The sequence below is a fragment of the Triticum urartu genome, chromosome 1 (assembly GCF_003073215.2).
Source record: "Triticum urartu cultivar G1812 chromosome 1, Tu2.1, whole genome shotgun sequence".
NCBI classification, from domain to species: domain Eukaryota; kingdom Viridiplantae; phylum Streptophyta; class Magnoliopsida; order Poales; family Poaceae; genus Triticum; species Triticum urartu.
Genome location: NC_053022.1, coordinates 428,624,987 through 428,638,406, shown reverse-complemented (window position 1 = coordinate 428,638,406; position 13,420 = coordinate 428,624,987).

Genomic DNA, 13,420 nt, shown 5'->3' with positions numbered 1-13,420 from the left:
TTACTTTAGAATCAACAATATAAGGTCTGAACTTATCACAAGCAAATACAACTGCTAAAAGTTCTTTTTCAGTAATAGCTTAATTTCTTTGAGCATTGTCTAGAGTCTTACTAGCATAATGGATAACATTTAATTTCTTATCAACTCTTTGCCCTAGAACAGCACCTACAGCATAATCGCTAGCATCACACATAATTTCAAAGGGTAAATTCCAATCAGGTGGCTGAACAATAGGTGCAGAGACTAATGCTTTCTTAAGTATTTCAAATGCTTCTACACAATCATCATCAAAGACAAATGGTATATCTTTTTGTAATAAATTAGTCAGAGGCCGAATTTTTTTGGAGAAGTCCTTAATGAACCTCCTATAAAATCCGGCGTGACCAAGGAAACTTCTTATACCTTTGATGTCCTTGGGACATGGCATCTTTTCAATAGCATCAACCTTGGCTTTATCAACTTCAATACCTCTTTCAAAAACTTTATGCCCCAAGACAATACCTTCATTAACCATAAAGTGACACTTTTCCCAATTCAAGACAAGATTAGTTTCTTCACATCTCTGCAAAACTCGATCAAGATTGCTCAAGAAATCATCAAAAGAAGATCCATAGACGGAAAAGTCATCCATGAAAACCTCACAAATCTTTTCACAAAAGTCAGAGTATATAGCCATCATGCATCTTTGAAAGGTAGCAAGTGCATTACATAAACCAAAAGGCACACGTCTATAATTAAAAGTACCAAAAGGGCATGTAAAAGTAGTCTTTGATTTATCTTTAGCCGACACATGTATTTGAGAGAAACCAGAATAACCATCTAGAATGCAGTAATGTGTATGTTTGCATAATCTTTCTAGCATTTGATCGATAAAAGGTAAGGGGTAATGATATTTCTGAGTAGCCTTATTTAATTTGCAGAAATCAATTACCATCCTATAACCTGTAATAATTCTTTGTGTAATCAATCCATCTTTATCATTAGGAACAACAGTAATACCTCCCTTCATAGGGACACAATGAACAGGACTTACCCACTGACTATCAGCAACAAGATAAATTATACCTGCCTCCAGAAGCTTTAATATTTCTTTTCTTACCACTTCTTTCATTTTAGGATTCAGACATCGTTGAGGATCATGAACTGGTTTGGCATCTGCTTCCAAATTTATTTTCTGTTGACATAGACTGGGACTAATGCCCTTAAGGTCATCAAGAGTATATCCAATAGCAGCATGGTGCTTCTTCAGAGTTTTTAATAACCTTTTTTCTTCATGCTCTGAAAGGTTAGCACTAATAATAACAGGATATATCTTCTTTTCATCAAGATAAGCATATTTAAGATTATCAGGCAACGGTTTAAGCTCAAACACAGGATCACCCTTAGGTGGAGGGGGATCCCCTAGGATTTCAACAGGCAAATTGTGTTTCAGCATAGGTTCCTGTTTAAAGAATACTTCATCTATTTCCCTTCTTTCATTCATAAACATATCATTCTCATGGTCTAGCAAATATTGTTCTAAAGGATCACTAGGAGGTACGGCAATAGAAGCAAGTCCAATAATTTCATCCTTACTAGGCAATTCTTCTTCACGGCGTTGTTTACTAAATTTAGACAACTTAAACTCATGAGTCATACCATCTAAGCTGACAGTAACAACATCCCTTGTGCAATCTATGGTAGCATTAACAGTATTTAAGAAGGGTCTACCAAATATAATGGGACAAAAGCTATCTTGTGGGGAACCAAGAACAAGAAAATCAGCAGGATATTTAGTTTTCCCACACAAGACTTCAACATCTCGAACAATTCCCATTGGTGAAATAGTATCTATATTAGCAAGTTTAATAGTAACATCAATTTCTTCTAACTCAACAAGTGCAATGTCATGCATAATTTCTTTGTGTAAGTCAATAGGTATTGCACTAGCACTAGCACCCATATCACATAAGCCATGATAACAATGATCTCCTATTTTAACAAAAATAACAGGCATGCCTACCACAGGTCTAGGTTTATTTGTATCATAGGGTTTAGCAATTCTAGCAGCTTCATCACAGAAGTAAATAACATGCCCATCTATATTCTCAGACAAGAGATCTTTAACAATAGCAATATTAGGTTCTACTTTAACTTGCTCAAGAGGTGTATATGTTTTAATATTGCTTTCACGAACCACAGTTGAAGCTTTAGCATGATCCTTTATCCTAATAGGGAAAGGTGGTTTCTCAACATAAGAAGTAGGAACAATAGGATATAAGTGACAGTCTTTTCTTCAACTTTAATAGGTGCAGCTACTTTTACTTCTATGGGAGGATGATATTTAAACCACTTCTCCTTAGGGAGATCAATATAAGTAGCAAAAGATTCAAAGAAAGAAGCTACTATCTCAGAATCAAGTCCATATTTAGTGCTAAACTTACGGAAAATATTGGTATCCATAAAAGATTTAACACAATCAAAACTAGGTGTCATACCTGACTCCTTACCATTTTTGAGGTCCCAATCTTCGGAGTTGCGCTTAATTCTATCCAATAAATCCCATCTAAATCTAATAGTCTTCATCATAAAAGAGCCGGCACAAGAAGTATCGAGCATGGTGCCATTATTATCAGAAAGCCAAGCATAAAAATTTTGAATAATCATTTCTCTTAAGATATCGTGATAGGGGCATGAATATAACATTGATTTAAGCCTCCCCCAAGCTTGAGCGATGCTTTCTCCTTCGCGAGGCCAAAAATTATATATATAATTGCGATCACGATGAACAAGATGCATAGGGTAATACTTTTGATGAAATTCCAATTTCAATCTTCTATAGTTCCATGATCTCGTATTATCACATAGCCTATACCATATCAATGCGTCTCCCTTCAAAGATAAAGGGAAGACCTTCTTCTTAGCAACATCATCGGGTATACCTGCAAGCTTAAATAATCCACAAACTTCATCCACATATATTAGGTGTTCATCAGGATGCTTTGTTCCATCTCCTGTAAAGGATTAGCTAGCAGTTTTTCTATCATGCCCGAAGGATACTCATAAGGAATTTCATTTTCAATAGGTTGAGGAGCAACTCTTTGCTCTACTGGTCGGGTTGAAGATACCCCGCACAAGCCCCTCAGAGGATTACTTTCCATAGTAACAAGTGACAGTAAATTTCAGCACACTATATAAATTTTTCCTTACCAAATTCCACCTACCAAAGGCGCTTCACTCCCCGGCAAAGGCGCCAGAAAAGAGTCTTGATGACCCACAAGTATAGGGGATCTATCGTAGTCCTTTCGATAAGTAAGAGTGTCGAACCCAACGAGGAGCAGAAGGAAATGATAAGCGGTTTTCAGCAAGGTATTCTCTGCAAGTACTGAAATAAGTGGTAACAGATAGTTTTGTGATCAGATAATTTGTAACGAGAAACAAGTAACAAAAGTAAATAAAGTGCAGCAAGGCGGCCCAATCCTTTTTGTAGCAAAGGACAAGCCTGGACAAACTCCTATATAAGGAAAAGCGCTCCCGAGGACACATGGGAATATCGTCAAGCTAGTTTTCATCACGTTCATATGATTCGCGTTCGGTACTTTGATAATTTGACATGTGGGTGGACCAGTGCTTGGGTGTTGTTCTTACTTGAACAAGCATCCCACTTATGATTAACCTCTACTGCAAGCATCCACAACTACAACAAAATTATTAAGGTAAACCTAACCATAGCATGAAACATATGGATCCAAATCATCCCCTTACGAAGCAAACCCATAAACTAGGGTTTAAGCTTCTGTCACTCTAGCAACCCATCATCTACTTATTACTTCCCAATGCCTTCCTCTAGGCCCAAATAATGGTGAAGTGTTATGTAGTCGACGTTCACATAACACCACTAGAGGCTAGACAACATACATCTCATCAAAATATCGAACGAATACCAAATTCACACGACTACTAATAGGAAGAATTCTCCCGTGTCATCAGGAACAAACGTAACTACTCACAAAGCATATTCATGTTCATAATCAGAGGGTAATAATATGCATAAAGGATCTGAACATATGATCTTCCACCAATTAAACCAACTAGCATCAACTACAAGGAGTAATTAACACTATTAGCAACCTACTAGCACCAATCTCGGGTTTGGAGACAAGAATTGGATACAAGAGATGAACTAGGGTTTTGAGATGAGATGGTGCTGATGAAGACGTTGATGGAGATTGCCCTCCCCTGATGAGAGGATCATTGGTGATGACGATGGCGATGATTTCCCCCTCTGGGAGGGAAGTTTCCCCGGCAGAACAGCTCTACCGGAGCTCTAGATTGGATCCGCCAAGGTTCCGCCTCATGGCGGCGGAGTTTCGTCCCGAAAGGTTGCTTCCTATTTTTTTCTCGACGAAAGACTTCATATAGGAGAAGATGGTCATCGGAGAGCCACCAGGGGGCCCACGAGGTAGGGGGCGCGCCCTAGGGGGGGCGCCCCCCACCCTCGTGGAAAGGGTGTGGGTCCCCTGGTCTTCATCTTTGGCGAGGATTTTTCATTATTTATTTAAGGTATTCTGTGGAGTTTTAGGACTTTTGAAGTTGTGCAGAATAGGTCTCTAATATTTGCTCCTGTTCCAGCCCAGAATTCCAGCTGCCGGCATTCTCCCTCCTTATGTAAACCTTGTAAAATAAGAGAGAATAGCCATAAATATTGTGACATAATGTGAAATAACAACCCATAATGCAATAAATATCGATATAAAAGCATGATGCAAAATGGACGTATCAAGTATCTCTACTTGGTGCAAAGAATTTGGCTAGCATGAGGGGGAAAGGCAAGCTCAACCATGTTGGATGATCCATGACAATATAATTTATCTCAGATGTAAGAAAACATAACCCGTTACGTTGTCTTCCTTGTCCAACGTCAAGTCTTTAGCGTGTCATACTTTAATGAGTGCTCACAATCATAAAAGATGTCCAAGATAGTGTATTTATATGCGAAGACCTCTCTTTCTTTATTACTTCCTATTAATTGCAACGATGACCAAAACTATGTTTGTCAACTCTCAACAACTTTTATTCATCATACTCTTTCTATGTGAGCTCATTACTCTCCATAAGATCCATATGATCTCTTTTATTTCTTTTTATTCTTTCTCTTTTCTTTTATTCACTCAAGATCATGGCAAAACAATCAACCCTTGACTCAACACTAATCTTTATTATATATAGCTCACGGACTCGATTACATAGAAGGATCATAAAGCAGAACTCACAACTAGATCATACTAAAAACTTTTATTCTACTAGATCAAGATATTATCAAAAGGATCGAAGGAACAGTAGCACGGGCCATTTATTTACAATTCAAAGGAACAGTAGCACTAAAATTCAAAGGAACAGTAGCACGGGCCAATTTATCTACACACTAAAATTCAAAGGAACAGTAGCACGGGCCATTTATCTACAACAACATAGACATGCAAAATACTATCAGGTACTAAGTTCATGATTAAAGTTCAATTAATCATATTACTGAAGAGCTCCCACTTAGATAGACATCCCTCTAGTCATCTAAATGATCACGTGATCCATATCAACTAAACCATGTCCGATCATCACGTGAGATGTAGAAGTTTTCAATGGTGAACATCACTATGTTGATCATATCTACTATATGATTCACGCTCGACCTTTCGGTCTCAATGTTCCAAGGCCATATCTGCATATGCTAGGCTCGTCAAGTTTAACCTGAGTATTTTGCTTGTGCAAAATTGACTTGCACCCATTGTATGTGAACGTAGAGCTTATCACACCCGATCATCACGTGGTGTCTCGGCACGACGAACTGTAGCAATGATGCATACTCAAGGAGAACACTTATACCTTGAAATTTAGTGAGAGATCATCTTATAATGCTACCGCCCTACTAAGCAAAATAAGATGCATAAAAGATAAACATCACATGCAATCAATATAAGTGATATGATATGGCCATCATCATCTTGTGTCTTTGATCTCCATCTCCAAAGCACTGTCAAGATCACCATCGTCACCGGCTTGACACCTTGATCTCCATCGTAGCATCGTAGTCGTCTTGCCAACTATTTCTTCTACGACTATCGCTACCGCTTAGTGATAAAGTAAAGCAATTACATGGCGATTGCATTTCATACAATAAAGCGACAACCATATGGCTCTTGGAAGTTGCCGATAACTGTTACAAAACATGATCATCTCATACAACAATTTATATAATCACATCTTGACCATATCACATCACAACATGCCCTGCAAAAACAAGTTAGACGTCCTCTACTTTGTTGTTGCAAGTTTTATGTGGCTGCTACAAGCTTCTAGCAAGAACCGTTCTTTCCTACGCATCAAAAGCACAGCGATTTTTCATTAAGTGTGATGTTTTAACCGTCAACTAGGACCGGGCGTAGTCAAACTCGATTCAACTAAAGCTGGAGAAATAGACACCCACCAGCCATGTGTGCGAAGCACGTCGGTAGAACCAGTCTCATGAACGCGGTCATGTAATGTCGGTTTGGGCCGCTTCATCCAACAATACCGTCGAATCAAAGTAAGACATTGTTGGTAAGCAGTATGACTATTATCGCGCACAACTCTTTGTGTTCTACTCGTGCATATAACATCTATGCATATACATGAGAGAGGAACATATGCTTTTACATATTGCAAGAATATCAAGTTTCCTCTCTATGTGTTGAAAATCTTGAAGTTATCCTTGTTTTACTTTCGTATGCAAGTTGATTCTTGTTCCCACAAGTTGTTTGCTCACAACATCCCTATGCATAGGAAGTGGGTTAGACTTAAATGTGCTAGTCATATTCTTCATGATGCTCCCTTTATGTTTCAATTCTTGTCTTTTATGTGAGCATTATTGAAATCATCATGTCTAGCTATGGGCGCTAAACGATAACGCTTGTTGGGAGGCAACCCGATTTTATTTTTGTTCTTTGCTTTTTGTTCCTATTTAGTAATAAATAATTCATCTAGCTTCTGTTATGATTGTGTTTTTTATGATTTAATTAGTGCTTGTGCCAAGTAAAGCCTTTAGGATCTTCTTGGGTGATTATTGTTTGATCTTGCTGATAAAAACAGAAAGTATGCGTTCATGAAGATAATTTTCTTTTTTTAGTAGAGAGCAATAAAATACCAATTCCAAGTGAGGTAGATCAATATAAAAAATTTCCTGGTCGTCCTAATTTTTCAGAATTTTTGGAGTTACAGAAGCATTCGAAATCTCCAGATTACTACAGACTGTTCTGTTTTTGACAGATTTTGTTTTCATTGTGTTGTTTGCCTATTTTGATGAATCTATGAGTAGTATCGAAGGGTATGAACCATAGAGAAGTTAGAATATAGTAGATATTACACCAATATGAATTTAAAATGAGTTCACAATAGTACCTAAGTGGTGATTTATTTTCTTATACTAACGAAGCTTACGAGTTTTCTGTTAAGCTTTGTGTTGTGAAGTTTTCAAGTTTTGGGTAAAGATTCGATGGACTATGGAATAAGGAGTGGCAAGAGCCTAAGCTTGGGGATGCCCAAGGCACCCCAAGGTAATATTCAAGGACAACCAAGAGGCTAAGATTGGGGATTCCCCAGATGGCATCCCCTCCCTCTTCGTTCATCGGTAACTTTACTTGGAGCTATATTTTTATTCACCACATGATATGTGTTTTGCTTGGAGCGTCATCTTATTTTTTTCCTTGCTGTTTGAATAATATACCAAGATATGAAATTTTTAAATATTACAGAGTCTTCACATAGTAGCATAATTATTCGACTACTCATTGATCTTCACTTATATCTTTTGGAGTAGTTTGTCATTTGCTCTAGTGCTTCACTTATATCCTTTTAGAGCACGGCGGTGGTTTTATTTTATAGAAATTATTGATATCTCATGCTTCATTTATATTATTTTGAGAGTCTTTTAGAACAGCATGGTAATTTGCTTTGGTTATGAAATTAGTCCTAATATGATAGGCATCCAAGATGGGTATAATAAAAACTTTCATATAGAGTGCATTGAATACTATGAGAAGTTTGATACTTGATGATTGTTTTGAGATATGAAGATGGTGATATTAGAGTCATGCTAGTTGAGTATTTTTGAATTTGAGAAATACTTGTGTTGAGGTTTGCAAGTCCCGTAGCATGCACATATGAAAGTGCAACTATCCCTAGGTGGTTTTGGTAATTCATAACAACATATAGCTCATTGAGCTAATGCTATTCCAAGATGACTATTTCAGGAAAGCTCAATGATTAGCATGGCATGGATGTGAAAGTGGAACCCTCAAAATGCTAAGGACAAAGGATTGGCTCAAGCTCAAAAGCTCAAGACTCTTCATTTTATATTTTAGTGATCCAAGATCACATTGAGTCTTTAGGAAAAGCCAATACTATCAAGGAGGGATGAGGTGTTGCTTAATGAGCCTCTTGCTTCATGTGCTTAGTGATATGCTCCAAAACCCTCAACTACTTTCCCATATCCACATATGACCTAAACCCTAAGCCAAACTCGGTCCTACCGATTCTTTCTATCCGGCGCCACCGAGTTTCACTTGTCATAAGCCACTGCCAAACCCTAGCAATTCAGTTCTACCGATAGGGATCTCGGTCTCACCGAGATGGGATTGCAAACTCTCTGTTTCCCTTTCGTAACTTTTCAGTCTCACCGAAAGAGCGAATCGGTCCCACCGAGATTGCAATGTAAACTCTCCGTTTCCCTTTTGTAACTTTTCGGTCTCACCGAAAGAGCAAATCGGTCCCACCGAGTTTACCTGACCAACTCTCTGGTTAGCTTATTACCAAACTCGGTCTCACCGAGTTTGTGTAATCGGTCTCACCAAGATTACGTTATGCCCAAACCCTAACCATATTGGTCCTACCGAGTTGCATGTCAGTCCCACCGAAAATCTCTAACGGTCACTAGGTTTACCTTTTCGGTCCGACCGAGTTTGTTGATTCGGTCCCACCAAGACTGGAAAACTATGTGTAACGGTTGGATTTTGTGTGGAGGCTATATATACCCCTCCACCTCCTCTTCATTCGTGGAGAGAGCCATCAGAACACATACACAATTCCAACTCATATGTTCCGAGAGAGAACCACCTACTCATGTGTTGAGACCAAGATATTCCATTCCTACCATATGAATCTTGATCTCTAGCCTTCCCCAAGTTGCTTTCCACTCAAACCTTCTTTCCACCAGATCCAAATCCTATGAGAGAGAGTTGAGTGTTGGGGAGACTATCAATTTGAAGCACAAGAGCAAGGAGTTCATTACCTACACACCATTTGTTACTTCTTGGAGAGTGGTGTCTCCTAGATTGGCTAGGTGTTACTTGGGAGCCTCCGACAAGATTGTGGAGTTGAACCAAGGAGTTTGTAAGGGCAAGGAGATCGCCTACTTCGTGAAGATCTACCGCTAGTGAGGAAAGTCCTTCGTGGGTGATGGCCATGGTGGGATAGACAAGGTTGCTTCTTCGTGGGTGGTTGCTTCTTCGTGGACCCTTCGTGGGTGGAGCCCTTCATGGACTCATGCAACCATTTCCCTTCGTGGTGGAGCCCTCCGTGGACTCGCGCAACCGTTACCCTTCGTGGGTTGAAGTCTCCATCAACATGGATGTAGGATAGCACCACCTATCCGAACCACGGGAAAAACATCTGTGTCTCCAATTGCGTTTGAATTCTCCAAACCCTTCCCTTTACATTCTTGCAAGTTGCATGCTTTACTTTCCGCTGCCAATATACTCTTTGCATGCTTGCTTGAATTGTGTGATGATTGCTTGACTTGTCCTACAATAGCTAAAATCTGCCAAGAACTAAAATTGGGAAAAGGTTAAGTTTTTATTTGGTCAAGTAGTCTAACACCCCCCTCTAGACATACTTTCGATCCTTTCGATCCTACAAGTGGTATCAGAGCTTTGGTCTCCATTTGCTTGATCTCTGGTCATAGCCTTGGTTTCACAACCTAGGAGAGTATGGCGTCTAGCGAGGGAAATTATCACCGTAGAGGTCCTTACTTTGATGGTACTAATTTTGCTAGTTGGAAGCATAAAATGAAAATGCATATTCTTGGACATAACCCCGCCGTTTGGGCTATTGTGTGTGTTGGTTTGCAAGGTGACTTCTTTGATGGGAAAGAACCAAACCGTGAAGCTACCGCGGATGAGTTGAAGATGTTGCAATACAATGCTCAAGCTTGTGATATTCTCTTCAACGGATTGTGCCCCGAAGAATACAACAAAATCAGCCGTCTTGAGAATGCAAAGGAAATTTGGGACACTTTGATTGATATGCACGAAGGTACTGACTCCGTCAAGGAATCCAAGTTGGATGTGCTTCAAAGTCAACTTGACAAGTTCAAAATGAAGGATGGTGAAGGTGTCGCTGAAATGTACTCTAGGCTTGCTCTCATCACAAATGAGATTGCCGGCTTAGGAAGTGAAGAGATGACCGATAGATTCATCATCAAGAAGATTCTAAGAGCCTTGGATGGAAAATATGATACCGTGTGCACATTGATCCAAATGATGCCCAATTACAAAGATCTCAAGCCAACGGAGGTGATTGGAAGAATTGTTGCTCATGAGATGTCACTTAAGGATAAAGAGGAACTTCACAACAAATCAAGTGGTGCCTACAAAGCCTCATGTGAAGCCGCTACATCATCAAGTGAGAAACAAAACTTCAATGAAGAATTGAGCTTAATGGTGAAGAACTTCAACAAGTTCTACAAGAGTAGGAGCAAAGATAGAAGCTTCAAGTCAAGGTCCTACAATGACAAAAGATCTTCTAGTCGAGAGCGAAACTGCTACAGTTGTGGAAGACCCGGAAACTATTCCAATGAGTGTACGGCTCCCTACAAGAGAAGAGAAGATTCTCCAAAAGGAAGAAGCAAAGATCACCACCTAGAGAGAGAAGGAATAGAGATGATCGTTATGAACGAAGATACTCACGGAGAAGCAAGGATTCGGAAAGGAAGGAAAATCATCAAGGAGCTACACAAAACGAAGACATCAAGCTCATATTGGTGAATGGGTATCCGGCTCCGACTCCGACAGCCACTCCGAGAGAAGTTATCACTCCGACTCCGAAGATACTCAAGATGAAGGTGTTGCCGGTCTAGCACTTGTGTCAACCAACTCCTACGACATATTTGACTCACCAAATGAAAGAATTGGAAGATGCTTCATGGCCAAAGGTCCTAAGGTAACACACCCCGAGTATGTTGATTTCAATAGTGATGAAGATGACTTGTTAGGTGATGATTTGCTTGTTGACAACTCTAGTGATGAATACTATGATGAAACGTCAATTAATCATGCTAATCAAGATAAAACGAATGACAATGATAAGGAGAAGATATTGAGGCTCTAACTAAAGAACTAAACACTCTTAAGTTAGCTCATGAAACTATCTTCGAATATCATCGAGAACTTTTAAGAGCTCATGAGAAATTACGCTTTGAAAAGCTCAATCTTGAGCAAGAGCATGAGTTCTTAAAAGCAATCAATGATGATCTCCGCAAGAAAAGTTCTTCTTACATTGCCAAGCGTTTACTCTTATCCACTTGCATGCCTCAAGTCTAGTCTAGTAACAAGAACAAGAAAGATTCTTCCTCTAGCAGTAACAATGATCATGCTAAATCCAATATTGTTGCTTCTAGTAGTTCTCTTGATTCCACTAATGATTCTCTTAGCCAAGTTACACTTGAGCAAGAAAATAGCTTATTGAAGGGAATTATAGAGAAAGGAGTGTACAAAAGCCTTGCCGAGAGTAAGCAATTCGAGGAAATTGTGCGCAAGCAAGGAATGCACCGGAAGAATCAAGGTGTTGGTTTTGAACGAAAGTTCAATGCCAATGGAGTTGAATGGGAAGAAGATCAATATCCCAAGACAAAGTTTGTTCCTCAACAAGAGAAGTATGATACTTCTTTCAAGGGGACACAAGCTCAAGATGATCTTCCACCACAAGACTACAAGCAAAAAGGCAAGGACAAGCTTCAAGAGGAAATTGATGCATCTGAAGAAGCTCCTAAGACCTTAGTCAAGTGGATTCCCAAGACTACTTCAAGTTCCACTTCATCAAGTACGACTACAACTCCAAGGATTCCCATCAAGATGGTGTGGATCCAAAAGAAGAAGAACTAGAGAGTTCTTGAGGGTGACTCCGCCAACATTCTTCACTCTTATCATTTTGGCAAGAACAAGTGCAATCAACTTCCACATCTTGCACTAGTTCAAGGAGTCACAAACCCTCTTGTTGGTAAGACAAGGGACAAGGTAACCTAAAAGTTTTCATGGACATCATCTTGTGTGTGCATGACTCTATGTCTATGGATATCCTTGTTTGTTCCTTGTGGGACTAACCCATGTAGGTATTGAAAGTGCAATTCACTCAAATGGATAGCTCCAAGTGATCTACATCAACATTGAGCATCCACATCTTCAACATCTACATGAAGTCATCATCGACAAAACCCGAGGTTAGTTCATCCCTCTAAGGGGGGATATCACATCTAGGGGGAGCTTTACTCTAAGACTTGAGCTAAAGCAACTCTAAAGATGTGAACACAACAATGCTTTATGTAAAAGTGGTAACCCCACTTGAGCTTAAACGATGAGTATGACCTATGATTAAGTGTTCTCACTTGACTCCTAAGTCAATATACTCATATATAGATGACCTTGTCATCGCAAATTGCTTGATAGATGCTAGAATTGGTTGTGCATGCCTTGTCACATATTTCATTTGCTATCTGATTGTGTGAGCATGCTAGTTGCATATTTTACTCATTCGAGGACATCCACTTGTTGTTTTGATTGTTTGGTTTTATTTACTTTTGCCAAGTGGATGGACAAGAATGCCTAAGAACCTCCTCTAGCTATCTATGCTTTTCTCGTCTCAAACTCTATTCATGCTACATCACAAAATTTAATCAAGTCAGATTCGAACCACTCTGTGTGAGGAGCGCTCGGAGTCGCCGATTCATCATAGACTTAAACTTCCAAAACCTCTTTATGATTCTCGGTCTGACCGATACCCTACTTTCGGTCCTACCGAGATCATTAAGTTGATCTAGGTTTTCGATCTCGGTGCAACCGATTTGAACCATTCGGTCACACCGAGTTGCAACAACCGTATACAGTTTTGCATCTCGGTGCCACCGAGTTGTTCCACTCGGTCACACCGACAGGGTCGGGCTATATATAGTCACGGGCAAAAATTTGGAAATTTCTCCAAACCCCTTCGCCCGCGCGATAGCCTGCTCTGCCAACTTGGCCTCCGGATCGTCTCCTCGCCGCCAGCCGCCTCCAGTCGCTGGTCTCCCTCGCCGTCAATGGAAATTCAACCCCGCCGTTGCCGCCGTAGCGAGTCTCCGCCGAACTAGGGTATGGAC